The sequence below is a fragment of the Ovis canadensis genome, chromosome 15, assembly GCF_042477335.2.
Source record: "Ovis canadensis isolate MfBH-ARS-UI-01 breed Bighorn chromosome 15, ARS-UI_OviCan_v2, whole genome shotgun sequence".
Lineage (NCBI taxonomy): Eukaryota > Metazoa > Chordata > Mammalia > Artiodactyla > Bovidae > Ovis > Ovis canadensis.
In genome coordinates, this window is record NC_091259.1 from 43,111,814 (window position 1) to 43,133,229 (window position 21,416).

General features: G+C 44.5%; 1 protein-coding gene and 1 long non-coding RNA gene across 3 annotated transcripts in view; one reads left to right on the forward strand and one right to left on the reverse strand.

The window, feature by feature from the left end:
* NUCB2 (nucleobindin 2) overlaps positions 1–579 on the reverse strand; it is a 43,084-nt gene extending 42,505 nt beyond the window's left edge. The window contains exon 1 of one of the 2 annotated variants that reach the window (XM_069554242.1): positions 290–579. The gene's annotated coding sequence lies outside the window, so the exon portion shown is untranslated. Of the gene's footprint in view, positions 1–78 lie in introns of both variants that reach the window. The other variant, XM_069554243.1, reaches the window with a different exon arrangement.
* Positions 571–21,416, forward strand: part of LOC138420808 (uncharacterized) — a 52,459-nt gene continuing 31,613 nt past the window's right edge. The window contains exons 1-2 of the long non-coding RNA XR_011249319.1: positions 571–684; positions 3,218–3,300. This is a non-coding gene — a long non-coding RNA (uncharacterized lncRNA). The remainder of the gene's footprint in view (positions 685–3,217; positions 3,301–21,416) is intronic.

A 21,416-nucleotide genomic window follows, 5' to 3' on the forward strand; every position in this document is an offset into this window, starting at 1 on the left:
ACCAGTGAGCACCTCCCTCGCCCATCGCCCTGCCAAGGCCAGGCTGGAGCCCACCCCGGGACTCGGTCCTGCACTTACCGCCCCTCGCCTGCTCTTCGCCAAAAGCCTGAAAGCACCAGTGCCCTGCAGCGGGTGGAACGGAGAAAAGGACCCCGCGCCTCCAGCTAGAGCTGGAACCTGCCCACTGTGCCCGTCCATAGTGGAGCTCCCACCATCCTCACTGCTGGGGCAAGGCAGGCGAACTGAGCTTTATCTCAGGACCCGCTCCAGCCTCCCGATCCTCACCCACCTCGAGGCCGCCAGCTTTACGAAGCCGGGTCTCCAAGAGCGAGGCTCCGCCTGCTGAATGCTTGCAGGGAACAGGCTGGCCTCTAAAGCCCCCAGCCGCCGGCTCTGCTCTGTACTTCTACCCACGGCGCGCTCCCGCCTCCTTGCTGCCATGGCGACAGCCCGAGTCCCCGGCAGCCGCTGATTGGTCCCACTGGGAGAGTGGAAGGCGCCGATTGGCTAGGGAGGAGACCAGGCTGCGCCGGAGGGCTAGGAGGCGGGCGGTGTGGAGCTCTAAGGCGTAGGAGCCTCGGGGAGGGTGAGCCAAGAGGGACGTGGCGCTCTGCGACGCGGACTAGGAAGCCGCGCCCCTTCCTTCTCGGGCTTTCATGGAGAATCCTGTGGAGCAGGATTTGGGTGGGTGAGGTGCTTACCCGGGACCAGGACCAAAAAACAGGTGTCTCCTCGCCCTCGGCCGCCGGTGCGCGCTGGCAGCTCCCAGACTGGTCAGGCGGTCAGGCGATTTTCGCCCGCAGGCCTTCTTTGGGTCTAATACCCCGGCCTCCTCCTTGGCGGGAATCTTACCCGTATTTGTAACCTCACCTACCCCGGTTTTGTTATGCCGTGGGCCACTGGGGCTTGATTGCTTTTTGTTTCACCTTCTCTCACACCCGCCTGCAGTATCTTTCTTTTCTCCACACCCTCCTTCTTATTGAACTGAGACATCTGCTCCACATCCATCATTTTAAAGATGGGGAAACTGATCCTCAAAGATACTCGTGGCTCGAGGATTAGAGAAACTTTTGGAGCCTCCAGGCTGGTTTCGATTGAGCCTGCTAAGTAATGGCATCTTTCTCTGAAGCTATTTTCTGGCTTGTGAAAATGGTGTTCATCTCAGAGTTGTTAGTGAAGATTAGATAAGATTCCAGAAAACCAGTATAGAACCTGCTGCATATGTTAGTAATGTTAGCTGCTTTTTATCAGGAAATGATACAGGATAGTAGCTAAATCACCTATTTGGAGCCCAACTGCCCACAAGAAACCAATTCCTTGACTCACTTAAGCGCTCTGTGCCTCACTTTCCTTGTCTGTAAAATGAGAATAATAATAGTATCCTCCTCTTTACAGCATAAGTAAATAGAAAAGTGACAGGCACATAGTAAGTGCTCAATAAATGTTAGTACTTCTCACTTTAGTGGCTGAGCCAGGACTGTAATTCAGCTCTCTAGATCCCAAGACCAACGATCTCTACTCTTACACAACTCTCATCTGTACACGAAGAACAGTGCCTAAAAATTCAGCTTTTTTTAAGGTTCAGGAGGAAGTGCTTGTCTCTTTTCTTAAAATCTCAAACTATCTCCCTTACTGTCATGAAAGTCCTAGTATGTTGTGACTGCCTCCACTGAAGTTTTAATAGCAGAGGCGAATGTAAGGAAAATAATCATAGTTCTGATGGAGAGATTGAAGAATGAAAGCACTAGAGTAAGAAAGGATGTTCAAGAAGTTATGGTGTAGGAACACTAAATCTCTATCTGAAAAATATAAATACTAATATGAGGGTATTGGTAATATTAATATATCATTAGTAACCAATGTTAGTGTTAGATTAGGAGACAAGCCACCTCCCATCTCTGTGGAAAATACTAAATTGTAAATACATCAAAAGCAGGAAGTATCTTCCACATTTTTATTACCCATTATCTACCACAGGGCCAAACACACTGTGCTTGATCTAAGCCCTAACATTTGAGATAAACCCTTTAAGGGAAAGCCCTGAAAGAGCTGGTAATTTTCTACACTATTATCAAGATAAATATTTATTATTATTATCTAGTAACCCAATGGAAAATAAGAAATTGGATTAGTCCAACAACACAATGGAAAGAGAAAGAACCATATCTGGGTAACTGAGATGTGAGCAATATTCTCAGCAATATTCTGGGGTGAAGGAAGAAGAAAATAGGAAGACAGGGCAAACAGATGAAACAGCAAGATTCAGGATTAGGAGAGATCACTAAGGAAGATATTTCAGTATGTCATGTGCCTGTAAAGCAGGCAACAGCATCTATACCAGTAAAGATGCTTTTGTGGTGGAGAAAAATAAGAACGTTAATCATGAACCCTGAAACTATGGGCTGAGGGACTTATAAGGAAATGTTACTTTATTTAATAGGTAAAACTCCAAACTTGGGGCTTTGGCACTAATGGAAAATCTCCTGTTGGGGAGGAGGATGGAAGAACACACTACTGCACTGTTCAAGGAAGAAAACAAGGCTTTGGAGTCAAAACTAGGTCCCAACCCTGCCTAAATTAAAAACCCGATTCTATCTTTATTAGTTGGGTGTCCTCTGCCAAGTGATTTAACCTCTGTCAATAGCATAGCTTCCTTATTTATAACATGGAGGCAATAATAGTTCCCACTTCATAAATGTGTGAGGATTAAATGAGCTCATATTTGTAAAGCAAAGGGGTGCTTGGCGCATAGTAAGTCCATAGCCCATATATTAATGTTGGATAAAATACTGATATCAGTTTCTCTATCTGCAACCTGGGATCATAATAGTGAACTTACTATAAGGGTTCAAATGATGTATGTAAACTGTTAGAGAAGAGCAGATCTTCTCTGCCCCTCCACCTCTACAAGCCTCCAACCTGTTACCTCTGAACTCCTTTCTGATTCACACTGCCACTGCCATCAAAGGGCTATTGCTCAACCTGGTCTAAGCAAGGATAAAATATCATTGCATGATTTTTCTTGACTCAGGTGAAAAGCCCAAAATGAGTTTACTGGAAGCCAGGAGAAAATGAAAGGGAAACAACTCCAGAGAACCAGCCGATGTGAAGCCTACCCCCCTACTTTGGGTCCTCCAGGAAAAACACAAAAACGAAAAGGTGTCAGGGGGATTCTGGCTTTTCAATACTTCTACTTTCCGCTTCTCACTTTTTCTAGGGTCCCACAGGGATATAACCTGGCCAAGTTCCTCACGGCGTTTAGAATGGAAGAGAGGGAGGCAGTAATACTTATAAGAGAAGGTAAGTAATCTGAAAGAAGAAAACAACAGTACACTCTACAAGGGCACCAAGACTTAGTAGTTTTTTGCGGTCTAGGTCAGTGATCAGCAAACTATGGCCCTTGGGCCAAATTACCCAACTGCCTGTAAGGTATAGTTCGGGCCTCAGCAGAAAAGAAGCAGAGACGACCTCAACGGAAGTAGGTTACCTTTATTCAGGCAAGGAGGAGTGACGGTCAGCCTAACGACCAGGCTGAGTGCAAGAGGGATCAGGGAGGCTTCATATTTAAAGGGAGGTTTGTGGAAGCGATAAGGGAAACGTTAGTCAGGTGGAATGTTTCGGGTATTCTTATTTGAGATGGCATTTGTAGTTGGGCAGGGGATGATCAGTCCCCTGGGCAGGGGATGATCAGTTAGATACAACCAGCCTGGAGCATCAGGGTGAGACCTAAAGTTTGGTTTTGTTTTCTCTAAAGTTAGATGATTCAGCAAGGGCCTTTGACACTGTTGTTTTCTTTTCTAGGCCCAAAGACTCCTTCATTCCAGACCCTGAAATCATAAAAAATGGGGGAAAGGGCGCCATATCTCTCTGGCTACTACCTGTTCGATAGGGGTGACAGTTTTGGGTCTGGAATGGAGGATCATCCTAGGGCCCAGGGTCTCCTTTTCCTGAGCTTGGGATGAAGCTCTTGAGAAGAATGGTCTTGACCTGGTCTCAAGAGATCGCCCGAGTCAGTTCTTGGAGAAACCTTTGAAAGAGATTGAAGAGACAGGGTCCAAATAAGAGGAATAAAATGATAGGTACTAATGGTCCCAGGAAAGGGAGCAACCAAGGGAGGGCCTGTTGGAACAGGTTTTGGGGACTGTAAAGGTTTTGTAACTCTTTTCTGTAGCATTCAATTCTGTCTCTAAGTTCTTTGACTCTTCTATGAACTATGCCCCTTTTCATTAACAAAATAGCAGCAGTCCTCTCCTAGGAAAAGGCAGGTCCCTCCCTTTTCTGCAGTGAGAAGGTCCAGGGCTCACCTATTTTGTAGGGCCATAGAAGCTAATGAATTAATTTGTCTTTGAATTGAAATGAAAGACTCCACTACCTTCTCCATGTCTTCATTAAGTTCTTGGGACAGCTTGTAGTAGAAATGGGCCGAGGTCGAGATGCCCCCAATCCCGGTGGCTAGGGCTGCTGCTGTACCAATCAGGAGGGAGGCTGTGACAGCGCGTCTTTTCCTGTGGGAAAGTTCCCCTTGGGGGTAGACTATTTGTTCTACCTCTTCTTCTTGAGGAATGTTAGACCCGGGGTCAGGAAGACCAAGATGCAAGGACCAAGGGGGTCCAGGGGGAGACATGAATATGATAGGTCCCTCAGAGAATGAAGACTCGGATCAGTGCAATTATTTGTGCTGTTCCAGAGAACCCAAGTGGAACAGAAAGAGGGACCAGAGTTTGTAAGACCAGTGTAGTTGGGACTAAAGTAGTTGATACAGGTTAGGTTTGAAGAGGCTGAGAGCAGGACATTGTCAGAGACTGGCCCAATGAGTTGTGTAGTTTTTTGTTGGGAAAGGGAGGTTGAGGTAAGGGAATTGCTGTGTGTGGTGAGGGAGACAGTGACATGCATATCCAACACTGGGATGTGTGTTATGTGTAAAAAGAAGAGTTGAGAAGGCGGGTAAGGTGTTGGTTGCCAGAGGGAGGTTTTAGGAGAGGCCATAATTGGGAAAGGAGGTCTAGGCATTTATAAGGTTCAAGGGTCACCTGTAACCAGGAAATTATGTTCTTTATGACTTGTTCTTGTTTCTTTTCCCGATCTTGGTCTAGTACCCCCCACACTGCCTGAGTACCCCCAGTGGGTAATGGGATAGAAGCATATGTTTCTTCCATTTGGCTTATGGCAGGTGCTCACGAAACTCCTCTTTTGTACTTTAGCAATGAGTAGGGATTTGGACATCCCCCCCACCGAGGTTCGTGGTGCATGGTCTTGGAGCCGTATTATACCATGAGGAGTGAACATAAGAATAAATGTGTGAGCAGGGGCAGGGAGTAGCCAGAAGCCTGGGGAGTGCAGAAGGATAAGGAACAAGGGGCTGTTAGTTAGGCAGAGCGGAGGAAGTAGCACCCTAGGGGCAGAACACGGCTAACAACGTAGGCGATACCGACAAAAAGATAAAGGATAGGTGACCAGTCCTGAGGCGAGACAGTTACTAGGCCTATAGCAAGGACTAAAATTAAGAGTGCAGTTATAGTTAGAGAGATGGAGAGAGGCCAGTCAGGGCGAGAGGCAGAAGACCCCAAGTTGGTGGTTGCTTGAATCTGAGGAGGAACAGTGTTCATTAGGATGTAGAATGATGTAGAGAATGAGAGTAAAGAAATCAGTTTCATCTGGAGTCAGGTTGTAGAAGGTTCCCTGAAGCCTTGAGACACCAGTTGAGACATCAGTTTGGTCAGGTCTTTGAAGGAGGTTCCTGTCGAGGCGCTGGCCCAGAGGTCTTGTAGTAGTTGGGTCAGGAACAGTTGTAGGTTGAAGAGAGTCCAGGTCATGCAGTGTCTTCTTGGATGGTTGAAAGGTTGTCGCCGGGTGAATTTTAAGGAGGTGGGTCCTGTGAGGGAGACCTGATAGGGGTCAATTAAGGAGGGCAGCACAGGATTGGAGGTAACCCATTTTAAGCGAGAGAGGTGTACCCAGGAGGTGACCTTTTCAAGTTTAGCTGCAGTTGGAGTAAGGGCAATGATTTTGAATAGTCCCTGCCACTTTGGGGTTAGGTCACCCTGGGGCTTATCAGACAGATAGACCATGTTCCCAGTTTGTAAAGGGGGCAGGGAGGCTTGGGGGTCAGGGGCAGGTAAGTTGTGGTTGATGTATTTCCAGAGGGCATTGAGGAGTTCCGCCAGCAGAGGGGAATGTAGGAAGCTCGGTATGGGTGGAGGTTCAGGGGACAGTGCAGAAGGGAGCATGGGGCTTCCATACATTACCGCAAAGGGGCTTGGCCCTAGGGGCTTTCTGGGCAAAGCCCGTACTCTTGAGGAGAACAATCGGCAAAAGTTTAGTCCAATCCAAATGTACCTTGAAGGTTAGTTTGGTAAGAGTTTCTTTGATTATTCCATTCATCCTTTCTACCTTTCCTGGGGACTGGGGATGACATGGAATGTGAAATTTCCAGGGTATCTGTAAGAATTGGAAAGTTGTTAGGTGACCTTGGATGTAAATTCCAGGCCATTATCAGACTGTAGGGATGAAGGCAGGCCAAATCTGGGGATAATTTCTGTAAGGAGTATTTGGGCCATGGTGTGGGCTCTTTTGTTTGTAGTGGGAATGCTTCTACCCATCCTGAAAAGGTATCCACAAGGACCAGGAGGTATCTGACTCTCCAAACGGGGGGCATATGAGTAAAGTCTCTCTGCCATTCCTATGCTGGGAGGCTGCCTCACATTTGATGGGTTGGAAAGGATGTTGCTTTAAGGTTGGAATTGGGATTAGTATGTTGACATGTTTGACAGGAGCAGGTAAGGTTATCTAAATATTGTTGGTCAGCAGTGGATATGGGGAAGTAGTTACAGAGGAACTGTTGGAGTGTCTTAGATGAGGAATGAAAGAGTGAGTATAGATAAGAGAGGATTTCTCTGGTGGTGGGAGGGTCGGGTGGAGTCAGGGCTAAGATGACAGGGTACTGGAGGGAAGGATGGGACAGGGCTATCTCCTTTGCCTTCTGGTCTGCAGCATTGTTGTAGGCTGATATGAGACTTCCCTTTTGATGTCCCCTACAGTGGAGGATGGCAGCTTTGTTTGGTAAGAGGTTTGCCTCTAGAAGTTTGTGGATCAGGTCTGAATTAATAATGGGGGATCCCTTTTGGGTTAGGAAACCTCTTTCTCTCCATATTAGGATGTTTGAATGAAGTATGTTATAGGCATATTTGGAGTCTGTGTGGATGTTAACCCTTCGATTTTTAGCCAGAGTCAAAGCTCTGGTGAGAACTATTGGTTCTGCCTGTTGGGAGGTGGTGTGCGGTGGCAGAGGTGAAGCTTCAATTGTCTGGGTCCCATGATTATGAGAAGTTCTCCTGGATGATGACATATCGTGCCACGAAGGGTGAGGATTTTTGAGAGCTGCCATCAACGAACCAGTGTGGGGTGTCTGGGTCTAGGATGGGCTGACCTGTTAAATGTTGGAAGGGGTTTTGGGTAAGATCTACTGTTAGGCTGCAGCTATGTAGAAGGGGGTCTGTTGTAGAGGATATGGGTAACAAGCTGGTGGGGTTAATGGGAAAGCAGGGGGAGAATGAGAGCTGAGGGTCAAGGAGAAAAGGCATGTTGGACCTGTGCCCTGGTAGGGGGAAGGGAGAGGAAAGCCGGATGTGATAGTAAGTCTTGGAAGGTGTGTGGCGAACAGACTGTTAAAGAGGCATGCCTAGAGAGTTTATTTGCTTCAGTACAAGGGCTGCAATAGCAGCCATGGCCTGTATACAAGGAGGCCACCCCTTGGTCACCATGTCCAGCTGTTTGGATAGATAGGCTATAGGAGCCCAGGTGTCTCCGGCCTGCTGACATAGAAGTCCCAGGGCCTGTCCTTGGTTGGAATGGGAAAAGAGAAAGAATGGTCTGGTGTGATCTTGCAGGTAGAGAGTTGGCACTCAGAGGAGGCTCGGGGTTAGCTGGCAAACAGGATTGGCCAGCAAGGAGGGCTTAAAGAGGGGCTCATCCAGATGTCCTTCAGTTGCTTCACAAAGTAGCTTTGTAAAGAGGGAGAAGTTAGGGATCCAGATATGGAAAAAGTTTAGGAGGCCAAGGATAGACAGGAGTTCCCTTTTTGTTTTTGGAAGTGGACAGTTAATTAAGGCCTGGATTCTATATGGGTGAATAGTTCTTTGTTGGTGGGATATGGAGAGCCCCAGGTAGGTGACTTTTGTCTGGGTTATTTGGGCTCTGGATTGGGACACCCAATAACCCCAGGATCCCAGGGCCCCAAGGAGTTTGCCAATATGTTGGAGGCAGAGTTTTTGGATTGGGCTACAAAGGAGGAGGTCATCTACATATTGGAGGAGATGACTCGGAGCTAGGTTGAGTGTCTGTAGGTCCTTTTGTAAAGCCTGTCCAAAAAAGTGGGGACTGTCTCTGAACCTCTGGGGGAGAACTGTCCATGTTAGTTGTTGGGAAACATGAGTCTCGGGGTCTTTCCAGGTGAAGGTGAAAAGGCGTTGGGAGAGAGCATGGAGGGAGATGGTGAAAAAGGTATCTTTGAGATCTAATACCGTGAAGTGGGTTGCAGTCAGAGGTATGGCAGACAGAAGGGTGTAAGGGTTAGGGACTGCTGGGAGTGTCGGTGTGATGGCCTCATTGATTTTTCACAGATCCTGGACCAGTCTCCAAGAGTTTGATCCCTTCCTTACTGCCAAAATAAGGGTGTTGTGTGGTGAATGGGTAGGAGTTAAGATACAGGCTTGAAGAAGATGGTCTATGATAAGCTTAAGTCCCTTGTGGACCTCAGGGGTGAGAGAGTACTGTTGTTGGGTGATTATAGTTGAGGGGTCCTAGGGTAATGTGGACTGGGGGATGATGTTTGGCTATAGATTGGTGATCAGTGTCCCAGATTTGGCGGTCTAAGGTGGGTAGATCCAAGGGAATGTCAGGGGTGAGGGATAGGGATGGTCCAGGTGCCATCTGCATGCAGAATATAGAGCCTGTATCGAAGTGGGGTATGGTAATAAAGACCCCCATTTTGGATAACAAATCTCTCCCTAGAAGTGCCATCAGGCACTGAGGCATTATGAGGAATGAGTGTATGAGGGTCAGTTTTCCAAATTGACAGAGTAATGGAGGGCTGATTTTTGGCCTTAAGGGAACTCCAGAGACCCCCTTGATTGTGAGTTCTGAGTCTTGAGTTGGGCCAGAGTAGGAAGTTAAGAGAGAGAAAGCAGCTCCAGTGTCTACTATAAAGGAGGTCTTTTTTCCGGCCACTACCCTATCTACCCGAAGTTCCGAGCTCATGTCTGGGACACAGGCTGGGGAACTGGAATCTGGGCCCTGTCATTGGAACAACTCTCATAGGGTTGGGCTGGGGTTTTGGGGAGAAGTGGGGGTCTCCCCAGGGATGCCAGGGTGACCCTGTGGACATTCCACTCTCCAGGTCTTGGAGGTGGGGACCTTCCCAGGGGTGTCAAGGCATCCCTGGGGACAGTCCATATTCCAATGTCTCCACTGACTACGGGTTGGGCATGCTTTTGTCGGGGGCTGTGGGTTTGGGCATGCCTTTGCCCAGTGTCCCAACTGGTTGCATCAGAACCAGGGGGGCATCTTAACCCCCGTTCTGGGATGACTTGGGCCAGGCTGATCTTTTCCCTTAATTGCTGCCGCCAAAAAGGCATATTTAGCTTTTCTTTCACGGTCTTTTTCTCTCTTAGGCTCCTCCTCTCTATTATTGAACACCTTGAAGGCTACTTCTAGAAGGTCTCTTTGGGGGGTCTCAGGGCCCTTCTCTAGTTGTTGAAGCTTGCATCTAATGTCAGGGGCTAACTGACTGATAAATTGAACAGAAAGGTAGAGGAACCCAGCAGGGGTGGTAACATCTAAGTTGGTATACTTCTGGACTGCCTCTGTGAGGCATGCCAAGAATAAGGCTGGATTTTTGTCTGCCCCTTGGGTGATTTCCTTGACTTTATCATAATTGACATGGATATGAGTATTTTTCTGCATTCCTTTTAGAAGGCAGGTGATCATATGATTGAGTCTCCTGAAACCTGGGTCACCGGGCTGGTGGGTCCAGTGGGGATCTAACTGAGGCATCACCTCATCAGCAACTGGGATATCCCAGTCTTGGCTTTGTAAGTGATCGGCATGGGCTTTCGCTGCTTGACAGATACGGTCTTTCTCATGTGGGGCGAGAATGGCATTTAGGATATAATGTACGTCACTCCATGTGAGGTTATAGGCCTGCAAGAGTCTCAAGAATTTTTTTCTATATCTGGTAGGATTTTCAGAAAATGATCCTAACTTTTCTTCTATCTGACTCATGTCTGACAATGAAAATGGCACATGGGTGGGTAGGGGGGGTCCAAAGATGGCAGAGGAATAGGATGGGGAGACCAATTCCTCACCCCCCAAATTCATTAAAAGAACATTTGAACGCTGAGCCAAGTCCACAAAACAACTTCTGAATGCTGGCATAGGACATCAGGCACCCAGAAAGGCAGCCCATTGTCTTTGAAAGGCGGTAGGATATATTTTGAAAACAGAGACAAAAGAGTTAGGGATGGAGAACAGTCCCAGGAAGGGAGTCCTAAAAGAGAAGAAGTTTCCAAACGCCAGGAGACCCTCTCACCGGGTCTGTGGGGAGTTTTGGAATCCCAGAGTGCAACATAACCGGGAGGAAAACTAAATAAATAAAACCCACAGATTACGTGCCTAATGGCAACTCCCAGCAGAGAAGTAGCCCAGACTCTCATATCCGCCACCAGCAAGCAGGGGCTGAACAGGGAGGCGTGAGCTGCACTGCTTAGGGTAACCAGGCCTGAATGCCCTGAGGGCAATCTAAGGGAACTGACATGAGATAGCAACCCAAACTGTGGGATAGCCAGAGAGAGAGAAAAAAGAGAGAGAGAGAACTATCCTGCAAAAAAGCCCTAACCTAAGTCACTACCGAGCCACTCACAGAACAAAGGACTGAGCAAATACCAGAGGAGAACTAGTCGCTACAGACCGGCCCATCCCCTGCCAGAGGCAGGGAGGTGGGGTGGGCATGGGGGGGCAGCTGGAGCCAGAAAGGGGCAATCTCGGCCCCAGAGACGGCATCCTCTACCAAACTGCAAGCAGGCCCCTCGTTGCTAACCAAGATTTCTTGGGATTCTGGACGGCTGACATCCGCCCAGAGTGGGGGTCGCAGCCAGAGATCAGCTCCCCAGAGGAGACACACAGCACATCCGAGACGGGCACGCCCACTGCCACCCAGGAAACTGAGCAGCTGGGACCAGGGAGGTGATAAGACGCACTGTACCTGGGGAGAGTGCGCTTGCCAAGCACCTGGTCACCTGAGCTGCTTGAACCTGGGAAGGGCACAAAATGCAGGCCCAACTGAGTCTGTGCCTTTGTGGAGTACCTGAGAACCTGAACCTGAGTGACTCGGACCTGGGAAGTGCAGGCAACCCAGGGCCTACCTCAGACAGTTCCGCAGCAGAGCAACATAGAGCCTGAGAAGTGTAGACTGGGAAAGCACACACGCCATGAGCGGGGACAAACCCAGTGAGGCCGAGACACTGCAAGCACTCCCCACACATGCCAGTGTTATTTGTTTGCAGTGTTCCTCCCTCCCCACAGCACGACTGAACAAGTGAGCCTAAATAAGTGACCACCTTCGCCTTCTGTGTCAGGGTGGAAATTAGACACTGAAGAGACCAGCAAACAGAAGAAGCTAAAATAAACAGAGGGAACTACTTTGAAAGTGACAGGTGCAACAGGTTAAAACCTTGAAGTTAGCACCAACTACTTTGGAAGGGGCCTATAGATCTTGAGAAGTATAAGCCAGATCAAGGAACTATCTGAAACTGAACTGACCCCACACTGCCCACAACAGCTCCAGAGAAATTCCTAGATATATTTTTACTATTATCATTTTTTTAATTAAATTTTTTTTTATTTTTAAGTTTTCTATTACTCCTTTAATTTTCATTTTCATAAAGAAATAGAGGAAAACAACAGAATGGGAAAGACTAGAGATCTCTTCAAGAAAATTAGAGATACCAAGGGAACATTTCGTGCAAAGATGGGCTCAATAAAGGACAGAAATGGTATGGACCTAACAGAAGCAGAAGATATTAAGAAGAGATGCCAAGAATACACAGAAGAACTGTACAAAAAGGATCTTCATGACCCGGATAATCACGATGGTGTGATCACTCATCTAGAGCCAGCCATCCTGGAATGTGAAGTGGGCCTTAGAAAGCATCACTACGAACAAAGCTAGTGGAGGTGATGGAATTCCGGTAGAGCTATTTCAAATCCTGAAAGATGATCCTGTGAAAGTGATGTACTCAATATGGCAGCAAATTTGGAAAACTCAGCAGTGGCCACAGGACTGGAAAAGGTCAGTTTTCATTTCAATCCGAAAGAAAGGCAATGCCAAAGAATGCTCAAACAACCGCACAATTGCACTCATCTCACACTCTAGTAAAGTAATGCTCAAAATTCTCCAAGTCAGGCTTCAGCAATACGTGAACCATGAACTTCCTGATGTTCAAGCTGGTTTTCAAAAAGGCAGAGGAACCAGAGATCAAATTGCCATCATCCACTGGATCATCGAAAAAGCAAGAGAGTTCCAGAAAAACATCTATTTCTGCTTTATTGACTATTCCAAAACCTTTGACTGTGTGGATCACAATAAACTGTGGAAAATTCTGAAAGAGATGGGAGTACCAGACCACCTAACCTGCCTCTTGAGAAATCTGTATGCAGGTCAGGAAGCAACATTTAGAACTGGACATGGAACAACAGACTGGTTCCAAATAGGAAAAGGAGTACGTCAAGGCTGTATATTGTCACACTGCTTATTTAACTTATATGCAGATTATATCATGAGAAATGCTGAGCTGGAAGAAGCACAAGCTGGAATCAAGATTGCTGGAAGAAATATCAATAACCTCAGAGATGGAGATGACACCACCCTTATGGCAGAAAGTGAAGAGGAACTCAAAAGCCTCTTGATGAAAGTAAAAGACATCCTGGAATGTGAAAATGAGTGAAAAGGTTAGCTTAAAGCTCAACATTCAGAAAACAAAGATCATGGCATCTGGTCCCATCACTTCATGGCAAATAGATGGGAAAACAGTGGAAACTGTCAGACTTTATTTTTTGGGGCTCCAAAATTACTGCAGATGGTGATTGCAGCCATGAAATTAAAAGACGCTTACTCCTTGGAAGGAAAGTTATGACCAACCTAGATAGCATATTCAAAAGCAGAGACATTACTTTGCCAACTAAGGTCTGTCTAGTCAAGGCTATGGTTTTTCCAGTAGTCATGTATGGATGTGAGAGTTGGACTGTGAAGAAGGCTGAGCGCCAAAGAATTGCTGCTTTTGAACTGTGGTGTTGGAGAAGACTCTTCAGAGTCCCTTGGACTGCAAGGAGATCCAACCAGTCCATTCTGAAGGAGATCAACCCTGGGATTTCTTTGGAAGGACTGATGCTAAAGCTGAAACTCCAGTTCTTTGGCCACCTCTTGCAAAGAGTTGACTCATTGGAAAAGACTTTGATGCTGGGAGGGATTGAGGGCAGGAGGAGAAGGGGACGACAGAGGATGAGATGGCTGGATGGCATCACTGACTCAATGGATGTGAGTCTGAGTGAACTCCAGGAGTTGGTGATGGACAGGGAGGCCTGGCTTGCTGCAATTCATGGGGTCGCAAAGAGTTGGACACGACTGAATGCCTGAAATGAACTGAACTGAAGTGAAAGTCAAATGTGCCAAATTCAGGCCATCGGTCTTGATTGTCTAATTAGTATTGAGGCCAGATCTGTATACAGAGTTGTTTTAAGTGGTTAGCTTTGAGTTCGGTAAGAGCGATTTGAGATTTTTGAGAATGTAGGCCAGAGGGGAATCTTTTGAGACAGATTGGCCAGACTCCGTAATTGAAAGGCAAGCAGAGGCTCCTATTGAGAGTTCGAGTCATCACCAGTAGTCGCAATAGGAGTTTTGAGAAGAGAGCCCTGTGTCGAAGTGGAGCATCCTCCACCGTCACCTACTGAGTGGCCCTAGACCGGAGGTCCTCAAGACCCGGAAAGGACTGAGTTCTAGGGCGCCTCTAAAACACGGTCCAGATCTTATCTTAATCTAGGGGCTGGCTTGAGTGGAGTGTTGCATGTAGAGTGGTCTAATGTCAAGAGTTCCCTATTCCGCAGGTCGTCAGAGAGAGAGAGAGAAAAGGGGGGTAGAGCCGAGGCCTGGGGGTACACAAAGTAATGGTAAAGCCTTAGAACAAGGTTTTGGCACCAAGAATGTAAGGTATAGTTCAGGTCGAGGCAAAAAAGGAGAGAGGACCTCAACGGAAGTAGGTTACCTTTATTCAGGCAAGGAGGGGAGACAGTCAGCCTAACAACCAGGCTGAGTGCAAGAGGGATCAGGGAGGTTTCATATTTAAAGGGAGGTTTGTGGAAATGATAAGGGAAACATTAGTCAGGTGGGATGTTTTGGGTATTCTTTAGTTGAGATGGCGTTTGTAGTTGGGCAGGGGGTGATAAGTCCTCTGGGCAGGAGGTGATAAGTCTCTGGCAGATGTAGAGGATGGAAGGTTTCTGGACAGGGGGTGATAAGTTCCCTGGACAGGGAGTGATAAGTCTCAGATAGATAAAACCGGCCTGGAGCATCAGGGCAACACCTAAAGTTCTGTTTTGTTTTCTCTGAAGTTAGATGATTCAGCAAGGGCCTTTCACACTGTTGTTTTCTTTTCTAGGCCCAAAGACTCCTTCACTGCCTGTTTTTTATAAATAGTTTTATTGAAACACAGCGATTCTCAGCAGCCACACTCACCTGCCTATGTCGTGTCTCTGATTACTTTTGTACTACAAGAGTAGGGTTCAGTGGTTATAATGTAGAATGTATGGCTCTCAAAGCCAATATATTTACTACCTGACTCTTTACAGAAAAAAAAAAAAAAATTGCTAACCTCTGATCCTGACAATTCACCCAGAGTTATTGTCAATATCCTGAGTGCAAAAATTTTCACCTTCATCAAATCCCCTAATCCATTGCTTCTCAAATTTAAATGAACATACAGGTTACCTAGGGGGTCTTGTTAAAAATGCAGATTCTGATTCAGTAGGTCTACAGTGAGGGCTGAGGTGCCGCATTTCTCAGAAATACCAAGGTGATATCAGTATTGCTAGTCCCTAGATCAAAATGTTCACCACAATATCTAGTTAAATGTCCATCACCACACCTAGATAAGATTTTTTTTCTTGTGATGAGACTTAAGATTTACTCTCTCAGCAACTTTTAAATATGAAATACAGTATTTTAAACTATATAAACAATTGACTGTATAGCACAGAAAATTCTACACAATAGTCTATAATTACCTATATGGAAAAAAAATCTTAAAAAAAAGTGGATATATGTATATGTATAACTGATTCACTTTGCTGTTCACTTGCAACTAGCACATTATAAATCAACTATACTCCAATGAAGGAGTACAAATAAATAAAGTAAAAGTAAAAATAAAGTAAAGTAAAAATAAAATTTAAAAAAGTAAAAATAAAGTAAAAGTAAAAATTAAAAAAAAGAAAAAAATAATAAATCAACTATACTCCAATGAAAATAAAAATAAGCTATAGTCACCATGCTTTACTTGACATCTCCAGGATTTATTTCATGATTGGAAGTTTGTACCTTTTGACTACCTTCACCCATTTCACCTGATCTTGATCCACATTGCCTCTGGCAACCACCAATATGTTCTCTGTATCTGTGAGTTCCTGTTTTCATGTTTGTTTTTTAGATTCCATATATAATGAGATCTTATAGTATTTGTCTTCTGTGTCTGACTTATTTCACTTAGCATAATGTTCTCAGGGTTCATGCATGTTGTCACAAATGGAGGAATTTTCTTTTTTGTGGCTAAATAATATTCTGTTGTTTTATATGTTTATTTTATTTATCCATTCATTCATTGATGGACATGTAGATTGTTTCCATGTCTTGGTTATTGTAAATAATGCTGCAGCGAACTCAGGGGTGCAGATAACTTTTTCAAGTTAGTGTTTTCATTTCCTTTGGATAAATACCCAGAAGTAGAATTGCTGGATTGTATGGTAATTTGTGTGGGGGTTTGTAACATTGTTCAGGAGGCAGTGATCAAAACCATCCCCAAGAAAAAGAAATGCAAGAAGGCAAAATGGTTGTCTGAGGAGGCCTTGCAAATAGCTGAAAAAAGAAGAGAAGTGAAAGGCAAAGGAGACAAAGAACAATATACCCATCTGAATTCAGAGTTCCAAAGAATACCAAGGAGAGATAAGAAAGCCTTCCTAAGTGAACAGTGCAAAGAAATAGAGGAAAACAATAGAATGGGAAAGACTAGAGATCTCTTCAAGAAAATTAGAAATACCAAGGGAACATTTCATGCAAATATGAGCACAGTAAAGGACAGAAATGATACGGACCTAACAGAAACAGAAGATATTAAGAAGAGATGCCAAGAATACACAGAAGAAATATACAAAAAAAGATCTTCAGGACCCAGATAACCACAATGTTGTGATCACTCACCTAGAGCCAGACATCTTGGAGTACGAAGTCAAGTGGGCCTTAAGAAGCATCATTATGAACAAAGAGGGTCAAGGTAATGGAATTCCAGTTGAGCTGTTTCAAATCCTGAAAAATGATGCTGTAAAGTGCTGCATTCAATATGCAAGCAAATTTGGAAAACTCAGCAGTGACCACAGGACTGGAAAAGGTCAGTTTTCATTCCAATCCCATAAGAAAGGCAATACCAAAGAATGTTCAAACTACCGCATAATTACACTTATTTCACATGCTAGCAAAGTAATGCTCAAAATTCTCCAAGCTAGGCTTCAACAGTACGTGAACTGAGAACTTCCAGATGTTCAAGCTGCTTTTAGAAAAGGCAGAGGAACCAGAGATCAAATTGCCAATGTCTGTTGGATCATAGAAAAAGCAAGAGAATTCCAGAAGAACATCTACTTCTGCTTCATTGACTACACTAAAGCCTTTGACTGTGTGGATCACAAAAAGCTGTCGGAAACACTTAAAGAGATGGGAATACCAGACCACTTTACCTGCCTCCTGCAAAACCTGTATGCAGGTCCAGAAGCAACGGTTAGAACCAAACCTGAAAAAACAGACTGGTTCCAAATTGGGAAAGGAGTATGTCAAGGCTGTATATTGTCACCCTGCTTGTTTAACTTATATGCAGAGTACATAATGAGAAACGCTGGACTGGAAGAAGCACAAGCTGGAATCAAGATTGCTGAGAGAAATATCAATAACCTCAGAGATGCAGATGACACCACCCTATGGCAGAAAGTGAAGAGGAACTAAAGAGCCTCTAATGAAAGTGAAAGAGGAGAGTGAAGATGTTGGCTTAAAGCTCAACATTCAGAAAGCTAAGAACCTGGCATCTGGTCCCATCACTTCATGGGAAATAGATGGAGAAACAGTGGAAACAGTGGCAGACTTTATTTTAGGGGGCTCCAAAATCACTGTAGATGGTGATTGCAGCCATGAGATTAAAAGATGCTTACTCCTTGGAAGGAAAGTTATGACCAACCTAGACAGCATATTCAAAAGCAGAGACATTACTTTGCCAACAAAGGTCTGTCTAGTCAAGGCTATGGTTTTTCCAGTGGTCATGTATGGATGTGAAGAAAGCTGAGTGCCAAAGAATTGATGCTTTTGAATTGTGGTGTTAAGAAGTCTCTTGAGGGTCCCCTGGACTGCAAGGAGATCAAATCAATCAATCCTAAAGGAACTCAACCCTGAATATTCATTGGAAGGACTGATGCTGAAACTGAAGCTCCGATACTTTGGCCACCTGATATGAAGAGACAACTCATTGGAAAAGACCCTGATGCTGGGAAAGACAGAAGGCAAGAGGAGAAAGGGACAACAGAGAATGAGATGTTTGGATGGCATCACCAACTCAATGGACATGAGTTTGAGCAAGCTCCAGGAGATGATGAAGGACAGGGAAGCCTGGTGTGCTGCCGTCCATGGGGTCACAAATAGTTGGACATGACTGAGCAACTGAACAACAAAGTGGTGTTTCTAGTTTTCATTTTTTGAGGAACTTCCACATCATTTTCCATAGTGACTGTAATAATTTACATCCCCACCAACAGTGCACTGAAGTGAAAGTGAAAGTGTTAGTCACTCAGTCATGTCCAACTCTTTGTGAGCCTGTGGATTGTAGCCCTCCAGGCTCCTCTGTCTATGAGATTCTCCAGGCAAGAATACTGGAGTGGGTTGCCATTCCAGTGCCATTCCCCTTCTCCAGGAGACATTCCTGACCCAGGAACTGAATCCAGGTCTCCTGTATTGCAGGCAGATCCTTAACAATCTGAGCCTACAAAGAAGCCCTAGGTACACTAGGGTTCCCTCTTTTCCATATCCTTACCAATGCTTCTTTTTCTCTTTTTAACTGAAATATAGTTGATTTACAATGTTGTTAATCCCTGCTTTATAGCAAAGTGCTGAAATTATAAATACATATATATTCTTTATACACACATATATATATCCTTTTCCTCTATGATTTATCATAAGATACTGAACCAGCACTTATTTCTTATCTTTTTGATAACACCCTTTCTAGTAGATGTGAGATGATCTCATTGTGATTTTGATTTGCATTTCCCTGAAGATTAGTGATGCTGAGCACCTTTTCATATAGCTGTTGGCCATTTGAATATCTTCTTTAGAAAAATATTTACTCAAGTCCTTTGCCCATTTTTAAATTGGATTATTTGATTCTTTGCTATTGAGTTGTATGAGTTGTTTATATATTTGGATATGAACCATTTATCAGATTTAGGATTTGCAAACATTTTCTCCCATTCCATATGTTGCCTTTTTGTTACTGTTTTTCTTTTTTGACCCTGCCACATGGCCTGTGGTTTCTTAGTTTCCTGACCAGAGGTAGAACCTCTACCCCTTGCAGTCAAAGCAAGGAGTCTTAACCCCGCAACCACTAGGGAAGTCCCTGCAAATGCTTTTTAATTTGACATAGTCCAACTTATTTATTGTTGCTTTTATTACCTTTGTTTTTAAAAAAAAATCATCAATAAGATTGATGTTCAGGAAGTTACCACCTATGTTGAAGTTCTTCTAGGAGTTTTGTTGTTTCAGGTCTTACATTCATGTCTTTAATCCATTTTGAGTTCATTTTTGGTTATGGTGTGAAACAGTGGGCTAGTTTTATTGTTTTGCATGTGGCTGTCCGGTTTTTCTGACCATTTATTAAAAAAAACTGTCCTTTCCCCAATGCATATTCTTGTCTCCTTTGTAAAATTTATTTCTTGGCTCTCTATTTTCTTCCATTGATTTGTTATGTCTATTTTGTACTAATATACTGTTTTGATTGCTATAACATTGTAATATAATTTGAAATCAGGACGTGTGATGGCTTCAGCTTTGTTCTTCTTTCTCAAGATTGTTTTGGCTACTCAAAGTCTTTCGTGGTGGTGGTTGTTCAGTTGCTAAGTTATGTCTGACTCTTTGCAACCCGATGGACTGCAGCATGGCAGCCTTCCCTGTCCTTCCCTGTCTTCCAGGGTTTGCTCAAACTCATGTCCAGTGAGTCAGTGATGCCATCCAACAATCTCATCCTCTGTCATCCCCTTCTCCTCTTACCCTCAGTCTTTCCCACCATCAGGTTCTTTTCCAATGAATCAGCTCTTTGAATCAGGTGACAAAAGTATTGGAGCTTCAACTTCAGCATCAGTCCCTCAAATAAATATTCAGGGTTGATCTCCTTTAGGATTGACTGGTTTGATTTCCTTGGCTTCCCTGGTACTCATGATAAAGAATCTGCCTGCAATGCAAAGGCCTGGGTTTGATTCCTGAGTCAGGAAGATTTTCTGGAGAAGGGAATGGCTATCCACTTCTGTATTCTAGCCTGAAAAACTCCATGGATAGAAGCCTAGCAGGCTACAGTTCATCGAGTTGCAAAGTCAGACAAAACTGAGCGACTAACACTTTCACTTTCACTTTTGCGGTTACATAGAGATTTTAGGATTGTTTGTTTTGTTCTATGAAAAATGACATTAGAATTTCATTAGAAATTGTATTCAATCTGTACATTGCTTTGGGTAGTTTGAACATTTTAATGATATTAATTTTTCTAATTTATGAGCACAGAATATCTTTGCATTTATTTGCATTTGTATTTCTAATTTGTTTCATCAGTGTCTTATAGTTGTCAGTAAAAAGATCTTTAATCTCATTGGTTTAGTTATGCCTAGGTAATTCATTCCTTTTGATGCAACTGTAAATGGGATTGTTTTCTTAATTTCTTTTTCCCACCAGTTTTGTTTTCAATTCTCTTATTATTTCTCTTGTTATCCAGCTTAATTTCTCTGGTTCATCAACTCCTTTGCCTTTCTTTCCCTCTGTTGCTTTCACCTGACAAAAACGCAATTCTGGATGAACCCAAATTATGCCTTCTCTTTATCTGTACCAACATAGCTCTACATAGCAGGAGAAATATCAATAAACGTTCCTCTGGAAAAGGAAATGGCAACCCACTCCAGTATTTGTACCTGGAGAATCCAATGGTTAGAGGAGCCTGGCAGGCTATGGTCCATAAGGTTGCAAAGAGTCAGACACAACTGAAGTGACTTAGCATGGACATCTCTAAATTCATAGTCACTGACCTTAGACAGACCCTCCCCATTGCTCCTCAGTCCTCCAGTTTCCTTACCATGCTCTCTCTTCCACACTCTCAAAGTCCATTCCACACTTCCCCTTGCTGCTGACACCTCACATTCTTCCTTCCCACTCATTATCCGCTGATCCTGTCAGATTTGTTGAGAACCTCCTTGTCCGGATTAAAGAACCCCTGTTTTAAAGCAGGTTTTTTCAACAGTACTGTTTATGCTGCTACTGCTAAGTCGCTTCAGTCGTGTCCGACTCTGTGCGACCCCATAGACGGCAGCCCACCAGGCTCCCCCGTCCCTGGGATTCTCCAGGCAAGAACACTGGAGTAGTTTGCCATTTCCTTCTCTAATGCATGAAAGTGAAAAGTGAAAGTGAAGTCGCTCAGTCATGCCCAACTCTTAGCGACCCCATGGACTCCAGCCTATCAGGCTCCTCCATCCATGGGATTTTCCAGGCAAGAGTACTGGAGTGGGTTGCCATTGCACTATTTATAGTTTGGGCCAAATATGTTTTTGTTATGGAAGATTGTCCTAAGTGTTATAGGATGTTAGCAGCTTTCCTGGTATCTACTCAAGATGCCAGTAATACCCCAGGTATCAAACAAAAATATCTCCAGACATTGCCAGGTATCTGAGTAGTAAAATCTCCCCTAATCACAACCACTGGTTTAAAGCAACAGAAATCAATTCCAGCTAACTTCAAGAAAAAGAGGGACTTCCCTGGTATTCCAGTGGTTAAGAATCCATCTGCCAATGCAGGGGACATGGGT